This window comes from Rana temporaria, chromosome 6 (genome assembly GCF_905171775.1).
Source record: "Rana temporaria chromosome 6, aRanTem1.1, whole genome shotgun sequence".
In the NCBI taxonomy this organism is placed as follows: Eukaryota; Metazoa; Chordata; class Amphibia; order Anura; family Ranidae; genus Rana; species Rana temporaria.
This window is the reverse complement of record NC_053494.1, coordinates 143,942,108-143,956,026: the sequence shown is the minus strand read 5'-3', so window position 1 is coordinate 143,956,026 and position 13,919 is coordinate 143,942,108. Positions and strand designations below refer to the sequence as shown.

Here is a 13,919-nt window from a genome sequence, read left to right as displayed (position 1 = left end):
GGAGGGAGTGGTCCCATATCTATAGAGCTAGCTACACTTTTAGGAGGTATAAAGTTTCATTTCAGGTATATAGATGATCTTGTATTAATCTGTGACAACAATGTAGATTTGGCCCTTTTGAATGATAATACCTGTAATTTAAGTTTTACTGGTTGGATGCACCACAAGACCATTTCCTTCTTAGAAGTTCAATTGACATCGGTAAATGAGTAGTGACCCAGCTCTATAGGAAACCCTTAGCAGGGAACAGTCTTTTATGTGCCCAGTCGTGCCACCCCAAACATACCATTAGAAACATTCCAGTAAGGCAATTTTTACAGCTTTGTCATATTTGCAGTGAGCCAGCCGACTTTGAACGGGGGTCAGCTCTACTATATCAGAAACTTTTGGACAGGGGTTATCCCAGGTGATCTCTAAACGGGGCATATAATATTGCCAAAGGGAAAGATATAATGGATATACTACAAAGAAGTAATAAACCAAGAGGGAGTAAAACTAGTGAATAGAATTGTCCTTCATTGTTTTTTTCCTACAGCTTTAAACAGATCATGCATATTGTGAATAAGTACTTACCTATTCTGGTTAATGACTCTGTCTGTTTAGAAATATACTGTAAGTTGTAGCATCAATATTGTAGCTAGGAAGGCTCGTTCTTTGGGAAATACGTTGTCACCTAGTCTAAGATTTCTACACCCACACCATAGTGCAGGATTAGAGAAACCCCCTTGGACTTTTTAGGCAGAGATGGTCATAGAAATAGTATTATATTAAAAGGCAATATGATGCCACTTTTATTTGTACAAATCATAAAAACTTGTTTATATATAAACATAGCCTGAAAGGCAAGTAATATAAAACACACAGTACATAAATAGAAAAAATGGTGGTACATCAAAACATATTTCTCAAACCCAACAAAAGGCAAGTATGCCCTGTGCTGCCAAAGACGAGCTGTGGTGAGTCAATAAGGATTTCTTGCATGTAGCCCAACATGTTTCGGAATGAACAATGTGTATTCCTTCATCAGGGAAGATTATGTCTGGGTGACTTTAGTTCTCATTGTCTTAAATGTAAACATAATCACATGATAATCACTCTGTAAAGCACAATGTGAACATAACAAGCAATATAGGAGAATCATTTTGTATATACAGTATATATGTAGTTATTCTGATATTTACATGATGATCCACAATACAATAACAGAAAAACAAACACAACAGATAAAATCAATAAGGACTCCCAAGGTGACTGAATCAGTCCACAAAGCAGCAGGCAGATGGGTGTGTATCCCTGGGTGAGCAACCTACAAACATCCACAAGAAGCAGTTTAGCCCCCGTCCAATGCAAACCCCCCTTCAGGGTACCCCCCCTTCAGTGCAGACCCCCACCTTCAGTTTTGCCCTCGTTCAGTGCAGATCCCCCCTTCAGTGCAGACCCCCACCTTCAGTTTAGCCCCCCTTGACTGCAGACCCCCAACTTCAGTTTAACCCCCTGTTCAGTGCAGACCCCCCCTTCAGGGTACCTTCCTTCAGTGAAGACCCCCACCCCATGTGTTGCATGCTAGTCTCATATTGAAAATAAGGAGTTTACTAAAGTGACGAAAATTCTCATAAGTCAGAATAAAAATTTGTAAGTGACGTAATGTGCTGTAATGTATTTGTATTGTATTTTGAACAACAACTGTACTGATTAAATAAAAATCTGTGGGGGATGGTTGGTGCAACAGTGTGTCACCCTGCACACCCGCGCACCCCCTCCCCTTCCATTGATTCGCCACTATAGCTCTGCTCGCCCCTGCAGTCTGCCTGCCATCAGTACAACTGTACTGATTAAATAAAAATCGTACAATCTGGTATTGTACAAGAGCATTTTTCATGCTTGTCCCATCAGGTAATGTCGAATGAACTGTAGTGATCGGCTCTCGAAAGCTGTGTACTAATGATCAGATTATCGTATGATCGATTCGAAAGAGGTATTTTTCCATGCGATTTTCTGATTGTGTGTATGGGCCACTAGTGTTAGGATGCCTCAACAAAGCAATGGCAGGCTGACAGTGGCTGTAACTATGTGTCAGTGTTTGTCTGTAATTGCACAGCATTTACCTGTGATTAGGGACAGATGATCACTTCTGGATGCAAGCTGCTTGCATTCAGGGGTGATCATCGCAGGTACGGCCACTCTCAGCCGTCATTGCTTTGTGCAGACTTCCTGGGGGAGATTCAGAAAGAGATACAACGGCGTATCTCCTGATACGCCATCGTATCTCTGAGATCCGACGGTCGGATCTATGCGACTGATTCATAAGAATCAGTTACGCATTGATCTCCCTTAGATCCGACAGGTGTAAGTGACTTACACCGACGGATCTTAGGCTGCAAATTCCCGCCGGCCGCTAGGTGACGCTTTGGTTTTTATACGCGATAAATATGTAAATTCCGAATTTCTGCCGATTCAGAAACGAACGCCCGCCCGTCGCCTTTTTTTTACGTTGTTTGCGTTCGGCTTTTTCCGGCGTATACTTACCCCTGCTATATGCGGCGTATCCAATGTTAAGTATGGCCGTCGTTCCCGCGCCGAGTTTTGAATTTTTACGTCGTTTGCGTAAGTCGGTCGCGAATACGGATGGAAGTAATTTACGTTCACGCCGAAAACAATGACGTTCTAGCGACGTCATTTGGAGCATGCGCACTGGGAAGAATCGCGGCAGGCGCAGTACGATCGGCGCGGGGACGCGCCTGATTAAAATAATACACTCCCCCTAGCCGCGGAATTTGAATTCCGCCGGGGGAGTTACGATCCGCCGGCGCAAGTTTCGAGGTAAGTGCTTTCTGAATACAGCACTTGCCTCAAAAAATTGCGCTGGCGGATCGTAAATAAGATAGATTACGCGGATCTAAAGATCCGCTGATCTATCTGAATCTACCCCCCTGTTCTCACCTAGGCTCCCAGGCACAGTTTTTCACAACATACTTGCTGCACCACGACTGATTTGGCAGTGTGAATGAGGCCTTAAATCTCCAGGAACTGGAAGTGATGAATTGAATTCTATATGTGTAAACAACCACATATTATGTTGCTTAGAAGTAAATAAAGGGTGTAAAGGAATTTTCACTAATGTGGTTTTAAAAGTGAATGAACTTAAGATTTTATATATTTTCCAAATCTGCCTTAAAGTGGGAGAAAGGGAGCAACTATAAAAAGTAATGAGTGTGATAATGGTTTTGTTTTCTTTTAAGTGTGTATTGAATTATTTAAAACAGATATAACAAACAGCGGCTGTGTGCAGCTGAGGATGCTGTCCTGATTATGGCATGCTCAGGGTGCTCGTGGATGAGTTGACAAATGATAAACACAATCATCCTGGCAAAAATGGGATGATTGCAAGGTCTGTGCACCCTGGGGCTACTCATTTATCTCCCGGTCTTGCTTAATAGAACTGAAAACTATATAACTGAACAGAAGGTAAATGAATACGTGCATTTTAGCCCTTCTGTCTCTGTTGTTTTAAAGCTTTCAATATCCAGAATTTTCTATATTAACAGTAGACTGTCAATTATCTACCAGATGTAGACACGTTGCCACAGTATACCAGCCAACAGTAGGACAAGCAGAATTCAGGGAAGTATTCTCATATCATCCCTGTTCTATAGTCACTAACAGGCAGCATCTTTAGCTGTGGGCACAGTTATTGACAGATGTAGAGAATGATCAACAGGGACATACTGTAAATCTGCAGGGTATTTCTATGGCAGTTCAAGTCAAACTGGGACTTTTCGTTTTACATGTCTAAAAAGGGATGCTAGCGTGGCGGTACTACACGCAGTAGTAAGTAACTAAGTAAGCACATGTCGCAGGCCAATCCAGAGACCGTTAATCAAGGTGGCAGGCAAAAGTGTTAGGCCCAGATTCACGTAGATGGGCCCAAACTTGAGCGGGCGTAACGTATCTCATTTACGTTACGCCGCCGCAAGTTTTTCAGGCAAGTGCTTTATTCACAAAGCACTTGCCTGTAAAGTTGCGGCGGCGTAGCGTAAATCACCCGGCGGAATTCAAATTCGGCAGGTAGGGGGCGTGTTTCATTGAAATGAAGCGCGTCCCCGCGCCGAACGAACAGCGCATGCGCCGTCCCTAAAATATTCCAGCGTGCATTGCTCTAAATGACGTCGCAAGGACGTCATTGGTTTTGACGTGGATGTAAATTACGTCCAGCACCATTCACGGACTATTTACCCAAACAACGTAATTTTATAAATTTTCGACGCGGGAACGATGGCCATACTTAACATTGACTGCACCTCATAGACCCAGGGGCAACTTTACGCCGGGAAAAGCCTAACGTAAACGTTGTAACTTTACTGCGTCGGACACGCGTACGTTCGGGAATTTGCGTATCTCGCTAATTTGCATACTCGACGCGGATTTCGACGGAAGCGCCACCTAGCGGGCAAAAAAAAAATGCAGTTAAGATCCGACAGCGTAAGAGACTTACGCCTGTCGGATCTAATGGATATCTATGCGTAACTGATTCTAAGAATCAGTCGCATAGATACGACAGCGCTAGGCAGAGATACGACGGCGTATCTGGAGATGCGCCGTCGTATCTCTTTTGAGAATCTGGGCCTGAGTCTCCAATGTACCTTGACAGTTACTGCGCTGTATGGCCCAGATTCTCAAAAGAGATACGACGGCGCATCTCCAGATACGCCATCGTATCTCTGCCTAGCGCCGTCGTATCTATGCGACTGATTCTTAGAGTTCTGCAAGCACGTGAGTGCTATAGGAATAAGTGTAGCTGTATATAGAGAGATTGTCCCTGAAGCTTGTTATTGAAGTCAAGTGGGCATCCCATAACCTCCCATCCCTATCCAAGTTATCATCCCTCTAATAAATAACATGTAGCGCCTGTGTACTGTGTACTTTTTAGTACAGGTGCTATGTTAAATTTAGTAGGATGAGATAGTTATTTGCTCTCATCAGAGTTGATCTGTTTAAATTTTGGCTGTCGCCAGCCCTGGACTGTCCTGTGGGTCATTCTGTACTCCAGAGATGTAGTTCCATCTCTGGGTGGCAGGTGGCGCCAGAGGGGTCCAGGCGGAGCCGCTCTTCCCCAGCAGCCAATTAGAGGAGTTTTCCCTCGCGGGGCATGCTGGGGAGGGGTATTTCTGTGGCGGAGGCCGTGGGACGGGGTTCTTCGCGGGTTCCTGGTTCCAGATGCGGCACCCCCCTTTAGGGTGTGCGCACGTCACGGGTCCCGGCGATATGGCCTACCAGGCCGGGGCGCACGTGCTACGCGGAGTTCCTGACTCTGGGCCCTCATTGCCCGGAGCAACTGATGCTGCCAAGGGGCCCCAGTGACTTACTGGGTCCCCCATCTCTATTGAGAGGATCCCAAGCGAGTTGTGCTGTTCGGTGGGGGATCGGTCTGAGGAAAACCCGGAGTCGGGTGATCCAATAGGGCTTGAATGATCCATCGGGGATCTGGGTGACCGGACACTGACAGCTTGTATGCTGCAAACTGTCAGTCGGTGACCCCAAGCTAAGAAGTCCACCTGAGAAAAGATTCAGGCGAGTTATAGTCTGGGAGGATTCGCTCTACTATCTCATGTTCTTGTGTACTAGGCCTGTGGCAGAGGTCTCACTACCAATCCAAATTCTATTAGAGCCAAGTTGGTGGCAGAGACTTTTTCCTTCCCAGAAGTTAAAAATGGCGCTTTGGCTGCCAGGCCTGTGAGAGGGGTCTGTCCAGGGGCACTTTACCCACTCCGGCTGGAGTGGCGACGAAACAAACATAATTATTGGAGGCAGGACTGCTTCTTCTATCCATAGCCTGAATCTGCAAAGTTTATTCTCCTTTCACCAACCTATACTGTCTACCTCAAGTTGACTGTTGGTCGTGTTGGACCAGAAATAATAGCATTGAAAACGTCAACCAACTGTCTGGGCATTCCGTCACTGCTCTCACCACCATCACCACCCCTAGACACATCACAGAGGTAACTTAATTATGCCGTCGCAAATCTAACCAGCGGCTCCTGAGGGGGTAGCGCTACAAACAAAAAACAAATGCACGGACTGTTCCCTGACTCTGGAGCACCTGTGAAGATTTGGTGTGTCTGGCTATGCACGGTGGGGGATACCAGGGTGTACTGTATTACAGCTTTTGAGATTATGAAGAATTCTTGCTATAGCAGACCACCAACTATTATTGGATCATGGGGAAAGGGGATCCAGTATGTGATCCCCGCCCCCCCATGATGACTCCTCAATGGTGTGCAACAACCAGCTCCTGCAATACTGTATGCACAGTGAGTTACAGCTAAGGAGAATAATTTCTCTTTCATTAATCCATGGAAGTTAAAGGCAAAGAACCTTGCTGTGAAGATGAATGTCATTTTTGATAAGTGGAGAACTTGATGAATTGAAGTATTATGACAGACTTTCATTACAGAAGGTGGTATGGTCTTGAGTTATCTCTATACTAATCAGCATAACAACTTCTATCTTATTCCAAACAATGCTTTCTTCTAAAACAATGTAGAAATACAAACATGAATTAATAGGGGCCTGTTCACACCACTCCTCTAAAAAATGCACTTGTGTTTTCCTTAAAGTGCATGATGCATGTTTTAGCGTGTATATATATAGACATTAGTACAAAAATCATGTCAAATCCATGTAAGTCATCATAAAAAAAATATAAAAATACAAAAAGATTTTTGAACATGGTAAAGACAGGGCAGGGTGCAAATACATCAATCAGCCTAATTAGGATAATTGTTCTTCCTAACTCAAGTGCTAATCACCTATCAGTTTGGCTTATACAGTACTTATGATTAGTAATTTGCATAGTTTAAATAAAGGTTATTGTTCCAAAATTGATTTTTCTTTGCGTGACTTTTTTTTGGGTTGGGGGGCATGGAGGGGACAGGCATACGGGAAAAAATTAGTTCTTTACGAATTTGTGAGTCATTCTTGTGCAGCAGCCATGCTTATCTTTTCTGTATCGTTCCAATTTTAGTATATGTACTGCCATTGGAAGGACTTGTAATGTTTAATGCAGCACAGGGTTTATGTGAATTTTCTTTCCTGATGCCAATATGGCAGCATACTAGTGTTAGAGCTCTGCCTCTTGACCACTCCCTCAGGACCAGTGAATAGCATAAAAAAGGCATAGTTAGCCACCCCCTCCCCCTATTCTTCATTTTTTCCTCATACCTCAACTCACCAGTGATGGCGCAACCTCTGCCTCTGTGCAGCATCCGGCTGGGTTGAGCCTCTACCAGAACCCTGTTCCTGAGTCCTGGATTGTGCCATCCATCCATCCCAGTGGGGATTTCTCCCCAAAAAGTGCAGTTAGACCTCCATCTTTGAGGTCCTACCTGGTTGTTAAAGGGGTTGTAAAGGTTCATGTCTTTTCACCTTAATGCATCCTATGCATTAAGGTGAAAAAACATCCGACAATACCGCCCCCCCCCCATTTTACATACCTGAGACCGTTCACCTGCTGCGTTCACCCCCGACGTCCTCTTCGCCGCTCAGCCTGGCCGTTGATTGGCTAGAGTGGATGGATTGAAAGCAGCGCAGGCATTGGCTCGCGCTGCTGTCAATCACATCCAATGACGCAACGTCCTGGGAGGCGGGGCCGAGTGATACAGTTAGCGGCTATAGCCACCGGCTGTATCACGGGAGCGCGCCCGCAAGAACTAACCACAATGCGAGAGAGAGCTCCCATGAAGGTGGTTAGTTCTTGCAGGGAGGAGCAAAGACAGCCGCTAAGGGACCCCAGAAGACCAGGTTAGGGGCCACTCTGTGCAAAATGAGTTGCACAGTGGAGGTAAGTATAACATGTTTGTTATTTTAAAAAAAATAGTTGCCTTTACGACCCCTTTAAATGGCTTGTGAGTGGGATGCGCACTCAGGTGTGGAGTGTTGTATATTCACACTAAATTGCTGGATTTGGGTCACACATACATTTATTGATGGACAGTTTTGCACTGTGCACTTCTTTCTCTTTAAAGGAGTTGAAAAGGCAGAAAGTTTTTCTCTTTCGTTCATGGATGGACACAGCCTTAATCTTGACTTAGTGGGTATTAGCCTTCCTTTGTGAGTTGACTAGGCAGAAACTTATATATAAAAGTTTAACTTATCATACACCCTATAGCCCCGCCCAGGGGGCGGGCCCTCTGCGTATAACCCCTCTCTCTGCATCTCGCAGATCAGTTTTTTTCTGTCTAGTTTCAGGAGAAGACATGGCTCCCTTCAGGCCCATGGCTTGAAGGCTGTTAGTTCAAGATTCTGTATTTTTATTTTTTATTTTTTTCCTGCGATCTTCGATCAACTGCCGATTGGGTGACAGGCTGGATTCTAGATCCTTGTATTCTTCCCAGTTTCGGCCATCGAGCGTGTGCCGACCGTAGCTGCGCGCTGGGTTGTCCACGACATGCCCGTCGCTCTACGGGTGGCCGGTGAGCTATGGGCTCCAGGGCTTGCATAAAGACCGGTCTACAGCACCGAGTCGCAGTAGCCTGTCCAACAGTCATCTCCATTACCATGCGGAAGATGCACTATCCAATAGACTGTTCTGTTTTGTATCGTTCCATAGGTTCGTTTCCGTTCGTTTTTCGTAAGACGCCCGTTTTCCTGTTCGTTCCCGTTCGTTTTTCGTACAACGAGATTTTTTCGTATTCCAATCGTTTCGTATTTTCGTTACCGTTTTATTTTCGTACATGCGGGATGGTTCATTATTCTGATTAATTCATGTTCGTTACTTGTTAGACAATAATTTTCGTGAATTTTCGTCAATGATTTGCATTTTGTGTTTTGGATTCCTTTTTCTGTTCGTGTTTTCGGTCGTGTGTTCATGTGACATCTATGACAATTTGTTGTGGATGTCATGTGGGCATGCGACTGAAGATACGAACAGAAAAAGGATTTTCGTCATTTTGTACTTTCGTAAATATATCGCGGGATTCGCGGCACTTTCAACACGCGGCTCATTCATATTAACGATTGTTAAGCCCCATACACTTGGTCAGACTTTTTTTAACAACAAACATAAAAATGATCGTTTTCCGTTCGTTCTCAGAAAATTTGTTAATTTTAAAACTCCATCAGAAAACCATTTTTGGGTTCAAAAGTCTGGCCAACTGATCTCCCTTGAGATGAAAATCCACAGAAAAGTTTATTTGGCTTTACTGTACTACTCAGCACAAAAGAGAAGCTGCTTCACTAACTACACTCACTGCCCATTCAAAAAAACGAAAATTACATCTGTGGCAAGGGATTTGCATTCTGTGTTTTGGGTCCTTTTTCTTTTGGTGTTTTCGGTTGTGTGTTCGTGTGACATCTGTGGCAAAAGATTTGCATTCTGTTGAATCCAAAATACAAACAGAAAAAAGGAATTCAAAATACAGGGTGCGGGTCTTTTGTTGTGGATGTCGTGTGAGCATACGACTGAGGGTGCGAACAGAGAGGGGATTCAAACAAGATACAGAGTGCAAATCTTTTGTTGTGGATGTCGTGTGAACATACGGCTGAGGATACGAGCAGAGAGGGGATTCAACCAGGATACAGAATGCAAATTTGTTGTTGTAGGTGTCATGTGGACATGCGGCTGAGGATACGAGCAGAGAGGGGATTCAAACAGGATACAGAATGCAAATCTTTTGTTATAGATGTCATTTTTGTTCTTTTGCCATTTTCGTTTTGTCGTATTTTCGTCAGATCGTTCGTTCGTATTTGCGGTTGTTCGTTATGCGGCTCATTCGTAATCCCGTCGTTTTCGTATTTTGGTGCTTTCATTTTTTCGTATGTACACATTATTCTGCGGGTACGAAAATGAAAATTTTCGTACGAACGGGAATGCACATATCTACTATCCAAGATGCTCAAGGAAAAAAAACACAGGAGGGTAAGTACTACTACCTTGCTTCGGCAAGAAAACAGAGCTGGGCATCCCTGGAGAGGTTTGGCTGAAAACTAATAGATTGGGCTTTGAAGGCACACGGTACAAATATTATGAAAAAACTAGAAAGATTTATTGGTATAGAAATATCATAAAAGTAGTTATAAACATAAAATCACAAAGGAAATGAAATGAATAGCTGATTGCCACACAGGTTGTCACAATGGTTATATAATTCCAACATAAAAGAGCTTAAATATAAAGCATAATCATGAACTTGGTTGCATAGTGTATAACCCGAGTGGTGATCTAGAGGAGGTAGGAGGACTTGCTCTACATGTTGCGCGCTTGTGAATAGTGCTTCCTCAGGAGCATAAATATTTCAATGAAAAAAGGGCCGCGTTGGGGATAGACAATGGTCGGTCGCATGTTAGCCAAACATTGGCTGTGATTCAAAAGAACACTAATCCAGCTGGTTAGGGGGATAATATCATTAAAACGAAAGCAAAATTGCATAAGATGGTAGGGCAGTCAGTTGCTGGTAAGCAACAAAACAAAAACCTGTTCAGGGGTATATTCACGTGATAGGCTGTATGCTGGGTAGAGAAGGCCGGACGCCAGTGGGCAGATGGGTAAATCTGACTCACCGGTAGCCAGCCTGGAGATCCTCAGTCCATAGAAATGGAAAAGGTTGCAGGCAATGGTATAAAATGGTCCTTAGAGCCCAAAGTTTATCTAGATGCCCGTGTGATGTCCCCCTGGTTTGTGGATGACGCTGGATTAGTGTTCTTTTGAATCACAGCCAATGTTAGGCTAACATAAGACCGACCGTTGTCTATCCCCAATGCAGCCCTTTTTTCATTGAAATATTTATGCTCCTGAGGAAGCGCTATTCACAAGCGCGCAACATGTAGAGCAAGTCCAACATGTAGAGACAAGCTCTGTTCATTCATTTGGTTGGACTGTCGGATAAGCTGACGTGGGCGATGGAATGGGGAGATCGTAAACGGTGGTGACCGTTACACTTTACAACTCCTTTAAGGCTGTGTCCGTCCATGAACGAAAGAGAAAATAGGATTTTATACTCACCGTAAAATCTCTTTCTCTGAGTTCATGGACAGACACAGCACCCTCCCTTCCTTTTTATGTTTGTACTACTTTTTGACGAACTGATCTGCGAGATGCAGAGAGAGGGGTTATACCCAGAGGGCCCACCCCCTGGGCGGGGCTATAGGGTGTATGATAAGTTAACCTTTTATATATAAGTTTCTGCCTAGTCAACTCCTAAAGTAAGGCTGATACCCACTAAGTCAAGATTAAGGCTGTGTCCGTCCATGAACTCAGAGAAAGAGATTTTACGGTGAGCAGAAAATCCTATTTTTATCTTAATGCATTCTATGCATTAAGATAAAGAGCCTTCTGCGTGTAGCAGCCTCCCTAGCACCCCCTAATACTTATCTGAGCCCCATCTCTAGCCAGCAATGTCCATGAGTCCCTCGGCCATCCGGGACTTTCCTCCTGATTGGCTGAGGCACAGCAGCAGCGCCATTTGCTCCCTCTGCTGTCAATCAAAGTCAGCTAGCCAATCAGGAGAGAGAGGGGGTGGGGTCGAACGGCAGCACTGTGTCTGAATGGACACACGGAGCTGAAGATTTTCTCAGGTGCCCCCATAGCAAGCTGCTTGCTCTGGGGACACTCAACAAGAGGGAGAAGAGGAGGATCCAGGCTGCCCTGTGCAAATCCACTGCAAAGAGGATGTAAGTATAACGTTTTTTTTTTTTTTTTTTAAACAAGCCTTCACAATCACTTTAATGGATTTTCTCTGGATGCTTATACATTTGTTTATTTGCACATGTTGATGTTAAGCATACTTATCTAAGCACTGTACCTGTTTCATAATTTGATTCATTCATTCTTGAACCATTGATGCACTAGCACCTTCATCTCGATACCGCAACACGTTTGTATTTATATTTGTTAACTATATGTGTGTGTCTAATAGCGTACAGCTATCACTATTTGGTTATTCATTTAGATTATCTTATTTCTGACACTTAGCACAGACAATTTTGATTTTCTAGTATGGCTTTTTAGTGTGTTATGCAGTGTTTTTCCATGTGTTGCCATTGATTATAATGTAGCACATAATTTTACACAAAAGATGCAACGTTTTTAAAAAATGCAATAAATTGCCCTTTAGCCCCCCAAATCACACTGGTGCGATTTGTCATGCAATTTGACAGCTCCAAATTGCATGACAAGTCACACTCCATTGTCTGCAATGGAGCCGTTCAAATTGCCGCAACTTTGAAAAAGGTTCCTGCACTAATTTTTGCAGATTTAATTGCAACTTGCATAGACTTCTGTTGTATGAGATCGGCAGGGTTTTGATCTTTACTAACAAATTATTGTAAGATTTAATTGAGTCACAATAAAAAAAAAAAAATAACATACTTTTTTTTTGACAATGTGCAATAATCTCACTGCATTCAATTTACTGAGGGTTGATATTTGAAGTTGAAGAGGCTTCTTTATACCTAACTACAGTGGGTACGTTTTTTTTTTTTCCCGTGAGGAAATCAGACTGATATCTGGCCATGCTATTCTGTACTGTAGAATGGAAAACCTCTGTGACTTATTATGACAATAGAAAAGTCCTTAGAGTTTGCTTGGTTCTGTATTTCTGACAATTGCACTAAAAAGAAAAGCACAGCTCGGCAGCCAAGTAATTCTAGCTCTTTGTGTCCCAATGGAGATGGCAAATCTGCTTGTGTGTGTTTTAGCTTCTTAAAGCCTGGAGGAATGTACATAATATCGAATGAACTGGCACAGTGCCTGCTCTTGCTGCAACAGGTTCATCTCTGCTTTAGAGCTAGCTAGGGACTTGCCTGAGTAAGATCTCTTTGCTTGCAAAACGGTTCAAATATAAACCTTATACATGTTAATAAGACTCTGCGATTGGCTGGCAAAATTTTCCAAGTAGTTTTGAAAAGGAAGAACATGTTTTCTAAAACCAAAAGTCAGTTTGTGCTTGAATTAGATTAATGCTTGAAGTAATACTAAACACACACTGCTTAACTTACATTGTCCCTGTTATTTTTGTATGTAGATGATGCAGTGGCGTTGCGTCCATAGAGGGGGCAGGAGTGCTGCCCCCTCTCTCCTGCACCGCTCTATCACCAATAGATAGATTCATGCATTGCATGAATCTATCTATTGCCGCCACTGCCGCCCCCTATTCAGGTGTCTGGACACTTTTCGGGCACTGGGCATCTGTATTACAGCAGCGGGGGTGTTTTTGGAAGCACCTGATTAGAGCCATAGGCATCTTGATTAAAGCCATAGGCTTTAATAGGTTTACAAATTGGTAAACAGCGGGCGCAATGCTGTGCATTTCCTGTTTACACAGTGTTGTGTTAGGGAAGCAAAGAAATCGCTTCCCTAACACTGAGGCCCTGTACACACGAGGAGACATGTCCGATGAAAACAGTCACCAATGAAAACACCATCAGACCAAAATCCCCGCGGACAGAGAACGCGGTGACGTAGAAGACACCAACGTTCTCAAACACGGAAGTGCAATGCTTCCACGCATGTGTCAAATCAATTCGACGCATGCGTGGGATTTCGGTCCGCTGGTTAGACGTACTAACCAGCGGACATGTCCGACGGACAGGTTTCCAGCGGACAAGTTTCTAAGCATGCTAAGAAACTTTTGTCTGCTGGAAACCTGTCCGCTAGGCCAGGAAACCTGTCCGCTAGGCCGTACACACGGTCGGACATGTCAGCGGAAACTGGTCCGCGGACCAGTTTCATCGGACATGTTCAGTCGTATGTACGGGGCCTTACACACATCTCAGCCAACCAGGTGACCCTGTCACCTGATTGGCTGAAGCGACAGGTGCTGTGATTGGATGTCTATCAGGCGACCAATCATAGCAGAGATGGGAAGAGGATGGGAGGAGACATGGAGGACTTGGAGCATGGAGGACAGCGCCGAGACAGGTAAGTG

General features: G+C 44.0%; 1 non-coding gene across 1 annotated transcript; it reads right to left on the bottom strand.

The window, feature by feature from the left end:
- Positions 1–6,940: 6,940 nt before the first annotated feature.
- LOC120944569 lies at positions 6,941–7,045 on the bottom strand. The gene has a single exon (XR_005750431.1). It is a non-coding gene; the product is annotated as a U6 spliceosomal RNA (small nuclear RNA).
- Positions 7,046–13,919: the final 6,874 nt, after the last annotated feature.